The following is a 7,925-nucleotide window of genomic DNA, read 5'->3' on the forward strand; positions in this document are numbered from 1 at the left end:
CAGAAACAGGGAAACAATCGAAGTGTCCAATGATGGAGGAATGGTTAGAGCAGTTGTGGCATATATGGTTGACTCCTGAACAACGAGGTGTGATCCTCCACATAGTTGAAAATCTGCATATAAAATTTGACTTTCCAAAATTAAGAGGCAGACTCTTAATAGCTTACCGTTGACTGGAAGCCTTACTAATAGCATAAACAGTCAACTAATACATACTTTGTTTACGCATTATATATTGTATTCTCACAATTAGGTAAACTAAAGAAAGGAAGGCGCTATGATGTATACCTTAAACCTCATTCAGTGATGTATGTCAACTATCTCTCAATAAAAGTGAAAAGAGATGAAAAGATACAATTGTCACTTGCTTTTTTTTTTTTTTTTTTTTTTTAATTTATTTATGATAGTCACACAGAGAGAGAGACAGAGGCAGAGACACAGGCAGAGGGAGAAGCAGGCTCCATGCACCGGGAGCCCGACATGGGACTCGATCCCGGGTCTCCAGGATCGCGCCCTGGGCCAAAGGCAGGCGCCAAACCGCTGCACCACCCAGGGATCCCTGCTTTTTTGAAATATTTGCAGTAGCCTCCTACTGACTCCTCTTTCCTGAAGGACCCTAGAGGTCCATGTTGGGAGTCATTAATCCAGTGAGGGAGCGGGGGAATGTGCTTCTCCCCCTGCCACTATCAGAGTCTTTAGTATCACCCAAGAATCTTCTATTTCTCCATTAGTCCTAGTTTCCAAGGCAAAATTTCCATAGTGATCACCACCACAGCTCCCCACCTTGCAGAGTCTACCCCTGTATACTCCATCACTCCTCTGTTACCACAGATAAATTGTTTGGGTTCCTAGCAGAGGCCATTCTCTACTCATATACTGGGTCACATCCTCTCTTGGCTATTCAACAACTCCATCTCTCCAGAAAATCCTCCCCCCTCTTGCATCACGCACACTATCCTTCTTTATTCTCCACACCTCTTCCACAAGTCTAGAGAAACATGTTGGTAAACTCTCTTGGCCCCATTTCATGTAAGAGCCACCACCTCATTTCTCAGTTTTCCTAAATGAAGTCTTAGAGGTTGATGAAAATTATAACTTTCCAATTTTCTCTTGAGCTCCCTCCAATCAAGCTTTCTCCTCTTGCTAAGATCCACAATTACTTCATAACATTGTATCCGAAGTCAATTCGCAGTCCTCATCTTGGTCTATCAGCAATATGTGACAGTTAACCAGGTTTTCCACTATCCTGAAACACTGAGAACTTGCCTTTCAAGACAGTAAATTTTCTGAATTTCCTTCCTTCTTTCCTCATTGTTCCTTTCTTCATCTCTGCTGGTTCTTCCTTTGACCTTGTTTCTAGATCTTTGATCTTCTATCTTCATTACTTTAGAGAACTCTTCTAGTTGCAGGATTTAAGTGTCATCTCTATGCTGATGTCTCACCAATCTGTATCTCCAGCCTGAACCTCTTCCTTGAACTCCAGATTCATATATCTAATTCTCTATTAGACATTTTTTTTCTGGGCAGCCCAGGTGGCTCAGCGGTTTAGCACCACCTTCAGCCCAGGGTGTGATCCTGGAGCCCCGGGATCAAGTCCCATATCGGGCTCCCTGCATGGAGCTAGCTTCTCCCTCTGCCTATGTCTCTGCCTGCCTCTCTCTCTCTCTCTCTCTCTCTCTCTGTCTCTCTCTCTCTCTCTCTCACACACACACAAAAATAAAATCTTTAAAAATATATATTTAAAAAATACATATTTTCCTGAATATCTAACTGGCATCTCCAATGTAATACAACCAGGAATGATCTTCTGAGCTTTTCCTTCAAACATTCAAACATAAGTTTTTCTTAGAGACTCCTAAGGTCTTAGCAGACAGATTGTGAACCTTGGTTGCATGTTATAGTCACATGGGGGGCCTGAGTTCCACCTCCCAATGATTGTAACCCAATTGGTCATGGCATCCAGAGTGTTAGAAGCTCTCTATGTAGCTTCTCCAAAGAAGCCAAGATTGAGGACTGTAGCTCTGGATGGGTTGCTTCTTCCTTTAACCTCAAATCCTATTATTTTTTCCCCATAAACACTCTCCTCCAGCCACACTGGTCCCCTTGCTATTGCTCAACTCACCAAATATGCTCCCCTTTCAATTCCTTCTTTGTGCCTGGAACACTTTTACCTAAAATAGCCTTAAGATTTATTTCCTTATCTTTTCAAGTCTTTGCTTTAAATCACTGTGTCATTGAGATCTACTATGACCACCCTATTTAAGTTTGCAAAGTTCTCTGCCAACCACATCATTTCCCCATTACCCTTACCAGGACTTTTTTTTTTTCCTTCAGCATTATGCCCTTCAAAAAGATGTAATTTACTCATTTATTATAGGTTCAGTCTCTCCCCAGTTAGGAAGCAGACTCTGAGAGCAGAGGAATATCTGCATCTTTGCTTACTGTGGGATCTCAGATCATGCATGATATATAGCAGGTACTCAAAAAACGAGCACTAGTGACATTCCTTTTTCTAATATGAAATTTTCTCCTTTCTCATTTTCATCAAATTCTTGGTTCTGTTTAAGAGTTAGACCTATTTGCTGGTATCCCAAAACAACCCTACTTAATAGTTCATCCACTTCTAATTTTTTTCCAAAGGCTTATCTTTCCTTACATTTCCTTAATTATGAGCTTCTCCTTAGGGTTTAGTATTTGACCCTTTATCCTTATTTATATTTACACTTAACAACCTCTCTCCTTTGAAAAGAGGAGACTTCATTTTTCAGACTTCAGCTAGAATGGAAAATTTAAAGTGGTGCCGCCATGTCAAAGTTTTAGTTAAGAACACTGGACCTTCCTCTCACCCAGGTAAATCCAGTACAGTATCAAAGCTTCAATTATTTACGTCAATAAATCCAAATTTTGTTTCTCTAATGCACTGTTCTCTTATTAGTGTCAAAAAAAAGTAATGATCTCCTCCCTCCCTCCTGCTCCCCCCCCCCCACACTCTATATCTTATAAGTCAAGATAAAAATTCAGGAGTATTACTTAAAACATCCCTTTTCCCTTTCTCCCAAAACTCAGCCAAGCGTTTCTTTATTCTACTTATTAAATTTTTATTATGACCTATCTCTTCCATGTCATTTCTGTTCATGATAATCTCTTACCTTTCCTCTTAAAGCCTCCCAACTGAAACCATTATTTCCCTACTTTCCCCTTCAATACATTCTACACACTGCCAAAGTATAAACATTTAAAGACCTTTAAAATTCATGCAATTGCATTAAAATCCTTAAATGGCTTTCGTATTATTTAGTATAATAATCCTTACCATGGTTAAGCTAATACTCAACAATCTCTATGCTTCTCTTGCACATAAGCTCAAACTATCACAGTTTCTTTAATAAATCAAGATTACTTTCCTCCTCACTCATTTTAATGCCTTACCACAGTCCATTTCTTCTGTTTGGAACCTCCCATTTATGTTCACTTAGCTATTCAAATTCATTCTATCACATCCTTTTAAAAGTTAATGAGATTCATATAGTCAATGGATCTTGACAAAGGACTAGACAACACAGTGAAAGAAAAGGACAGTATTTTCAACAAATGATAATGTAAAACTGGACACCACATGCAAAAATACTGAGTCCAGACACAGACTTCACATCCTTCACAAATATAAACTCAGATCACAGTTCTAAATATAAAATGCAGAATTATAAAACCTCTGCAAGATAATGTAGGAGAAAATGCAGGTGAACTTGGGTATGGCTATGATTTTGATCCAACACCAGGGCATAATCCATGAAAGAAATAACTGATACACTGGACTCCATTAAAATTTTCTGTTCTGCAAACAGCAATGTCAAGAGAATAAGAAGACAAAGCACAGAGTTGGAGAAAATATTTACAAAAGAACCATCTAATAAAGAACTGTTATCCAGAATCTATATAGGGAGCGGAGGGACGGCCGTCGGAGCCGCCGAGGCCAAGTGCTGCCTGGCTGGGCCTACAAAGGGGATGTCAGGCCTCCAAAAGGAGCGCAGTGGAAGCGAGGGCCTCCCTGAGCCGCTGCTGTGACGGCCAGTGAGCGAGCCGCGGAGGATGTCCACCACCAGGACGGTCGCGCCCGCGGGGATCCCGGGGAACCCGCGGGAGGTCTCCAACCCCGCCAAGCCTGGCCGCAAGACCAAGCAGCTGCAGTACGCGCAGAACGTGGTGGTAAAGACGCCCTGGAATCACCAGCTCGCCTGGCCCTTCTACCAGCCCGTGGATGCAATCAAGCTAAACCTGCCCGATTACCATAAAATCATAAACACCCAATGGATATGGGGACTATTCAGAAGAGACTAGAAAATAATTATTACTGGAGCGCCAGCGAATGCGTGCAGGACTTCCACACCATGTTTACAAATTGTTACATTTACAACAAGCCCACAGATGACACAGTGCTAACGGCCCAAGCCTTAGAGAAAATTTTTCTGCAGAGAGTGGCCCAGGTGCCCCAGGACGAAGTTGAATTATTACCCCCTGCTCCGAAGGGCAAAGGCCGGAACGCGGCGCAGGAACCCGGAGTGCAGGTGGGCAGCAAGTGGTGGCCGTGTCCTCTGTCTCCCCAGCAACCCCCTTCCAGAGCGTCCCCCCACTGTCTCCAGACGCCTGTCATTGCTGCCCCCCCTCTGCCAACCATTACCGCAAACATCACGTCGGTCCCTGCGCCCCCGCCGCCGCCCCACCCCCTCCCTCGACGCCCATCATCCATCCCTGTGGTCCCTCCCACAGCGCCTGTCGTCAAGGAAAAGGGTGCAAAGCGGAAAGCAGCCACCACGACGCCCACTCCATCCGCGAGCCGGAGCGAATCGCCGCCGCCATCGTCAGACCCCAAGCAGGCCGAGGTGGGGGCTCGGCGAGAGAGTGGGGGCCGCCCCATCGCACCGCCCTGGAAGGGTCTAGAGGACGGCGAGGTGCCTCAGCATGCGGGCCGGAAGGGCGAGCTGCCGAGCACTCGCGGCACTGTGACAGCGTCCTCGAGGAAAGGCCGTGCAAGAAGCGTGCGGCCTGCGCCTGGCCCTTCTCCAGCCGGTGGACGCCGAGGCCCTGGAGCTGCACGACTACCACGACGTCACCGAGCACCCGATGGACCTCAGCACTGTCAAGAAGACGGACAGTCGCGAGTGCCCAGACGCGCAGGGCTTCGCTGCTGACACCCGGTTCATGTTCTCCAGCTGTTACCAGTACAACCCCCAGGCCACAAGGTGGTGGCCGTGGCCAGGAAGCTGCGGCCGTGTTTGAGGTGCGGTTTGCTAAGATGCCGGCTGAGCCGGGGGAGGCGCCGGCCCTGCCTGCGCCCGCAGCCCCCGTGCTGAGCAGGGGCGCCGAGAGCAGCCGCAGCAGCGAGGAGAGCTCGGAGGAGGAGGAGGAGGAGGAGGAGGAGGAGGAGGAGGAGGAGGAGCGGGCCCGGCTGGCGGAGCTGCAGGAGCAGCTGAAGGCTGTGCACGAGCAGCTCGCCGCCCTGTCGCGGGCCCGGGAACAAGCCAGAGAGGAAGAAGGAGCCGAAGGGAAAGGAGGAGAAGGAGGAGGACGCGGACGAAGACGAGGACACGGAGAGGCACAAGGCCAAGTCTGAGGACGAGAAGGCCAAGGGGGCCCCGCCGCCAAGCAGGCCCAACCGAAGAGGGCTCCCGCCGAGAAGGCCGGCAGCGCGGCCAGGCCAGCAGGCAGCCGAAGCAGGGCGGCAAGCAGGCATCGGCCTCGACGACCCGGAGAGGAGGAGCAAGGCCTGCCCGTGAGCTAGGCCGAGGGCGCCAGCTCAGCCTAGACCGCCCGGCTGCCCGGGGACACGGGGCTGCGGGGTCCACTTCATCCAGTCCCGGAGCCCTCGCTCAGGGACCCAGGCCTGAGCAGAGAGAGATTGACTTTGAGCCTCTGAAACCCCCCACTGTGCGGGAGCTAGAGAGATGCGTCAAGTGTTGTTGACAGGAAAAGCCAAGGGAGCCTTTCTCCACGAGCGGGAAGAAGCAGGCGGCCAAGTCCAAGGAGGAGTTAGCTCAGGAAAGGAAGGAGTCGGAGACGCGCGGCAGGACGTCCGTGGGCAGCTGAACAACAACGAGAAGCCTGCCAAGGAGGAGAAAGCGGGCTCTGCGCCCTCGGGAGGGCCGCCCGGCTCAGCAGCAGCAGCTCCTCGGTCCGGGAGCAGCAGTTCGGCGGATCCAGCTCCACTGCAGCGACTCAGACTGAGCGCTGGACTCGCACATCAGGACAAAACCAGCGAAGTCGCACCCGCCGGAACTCTGCAGTGTCCCTTGCTCTGGTTGATCTGCTGCTGCTCTGGTTCCGCGCCTGCAGGTTTTCTTTAAAACTCAGTGTTACGGAATCCAGGGATCCCGGGTGGCGCAGCGGTTTGGCGCCTGCCTCTGGCCCAGGGCGCGATCCTGGAGCCCCGGGATCGAGTCCCACGTCGGGCTCCCGGTGCATGGAGCCTGCTTCTCCCTCTGCCTGTGTCTCTGCCTCTCTCTCTCTCTCTCTCTCTGTGACTATCATAAATAAATAAAAATTAAAAAAGATAAATAAACTCAGTGTTATGGAATCTTCCAGTTTTGGCTTTAATAGGTCTAAGATCTTTCTCGTGTGTATGTGAGGCTTTATGAGAAGGTGTGAACCCGCATAAAGCCTTCCCTTCCTTACTGAGTTGAGTTGCTTGGAGACGGCAACTTCAAACGCTGACCTGATGACCGTAGAAAACCATGTCAGATGTGATCTGAAGTTTCTTGCAAAGCCCCTTTCTTATGCCCAAGCTGGTCTGTAGCTCCAGAAAGCATTGTTTGAAAGGAAGTTTCTCTGAGATGGTACTGCACCGAAGGCTGTCAGCTTTGCAAACAGGCGATGTCTCTGTCCCCCCAGCTCAGCCCCGCGGCTGGGGTCACCTCTTGCTGCAGGGTGGGGGGACTGTGGAGGTGCTGCGGGCTCCAGTCCGGGCTTCTGCAGGGGTGGGGAGAGGCGGGTGGGCACCGAGGGAGGGGCCTCGGGAGCTCCTGGGAGGGAACACGGGGGCGCGTGTGCCACGGGCAGCTTTCCATACACTGAAACTTTTACCTCAACTGAAAAAAAAAAAGATTAAAAAAAAAAAAACAAAACAAAACTAAAGGAGACTTTTTTGTAAGGTTCAGCAATTTTCTACGAAAATCTAATGTAAATTTCACTATCTACATGGTAAAGTTCTGCAAGGCAAGGAGACATGGGCTGCTAAGGAAACTTGGTGTTGACTAGGGGAGGATCATTGTCTCTTCTTATACTTTTCATACACACTGCTAGTATGAAAATAGAAACAAAATGGACCAGAGCGATACTTACGGGAGAAAAGAAAAAGACTTGAGAAGTTCTGACATACAAGCAAAAACAAAAACAAAAAATGCCCCTTATAGTTCTGACTTATAACTTTTAGAGTGAAGAACAATGATCTTGCAGAAAAATAAAATCCAAAGGAGCTCAAAGAAAAGGCACAGGAAAAAAAACTACTCTCTCCATAGACATCCTTGATAATGTAACTTATTGAAATTTAATCTTGAATAATCATAGAAAAATACTTTCTTATTAAATATGGATCTTATTCTCAATAGAATTTTCAAATAAGAAAAATCTTTTATTTTTTGTCTTGACTCCATAGTATATACTTTATGTTTTATTATTTATTTCTACTGACCTGAATTTCTCTAATCCAGCAACATAATTATCTACAGCAAAGATTCTTCAAAATACCATGGGTTATTTACCAGATTTTACTTGTCTACAAAAAATATATATTTTCCCCCAGTCAGTGATCAGAGACTCCATAAATGGGAAGGAATGGACTTTTTCTCCATTTCTTGGTTTTATGTCACAGTAACGATGAAACTTTTACCTCAACAACTTCTCATTCCAGTCTTTTACAATCACTTCTGTCG

General features: G+C 47.5%; 1 pseudogene; it reads left to right on the forward strand.

The window, feature by feature from the left end:
- The first annotated feature begins 4,089 nt into the window (after positions 1-4,089).
- On the forward strand, positions 4,090-6,382 carry LOC119869233 (annotated as a pseudogene).
- The last annotated feature ends 1,543 nt before the right edge of the window (positions 6,383-7,925 follow it).

This window comes from Canis lupus, unplaced genomic scaffold, assembly GCF_011100685.1.
Source record: "Canis lupus familiaris isolate Mischka breed German Shepherd unplaced genomic scaffold, alternate assembly UU_Cfam_GSD_1.0 chrUn_S1699H1893, whole genome shotgun sequence".
NCBI lineage: Eukaryota > Metazoa > Chordata > Mammalia > Carnivora > Canidae > Canis > Canis lupus.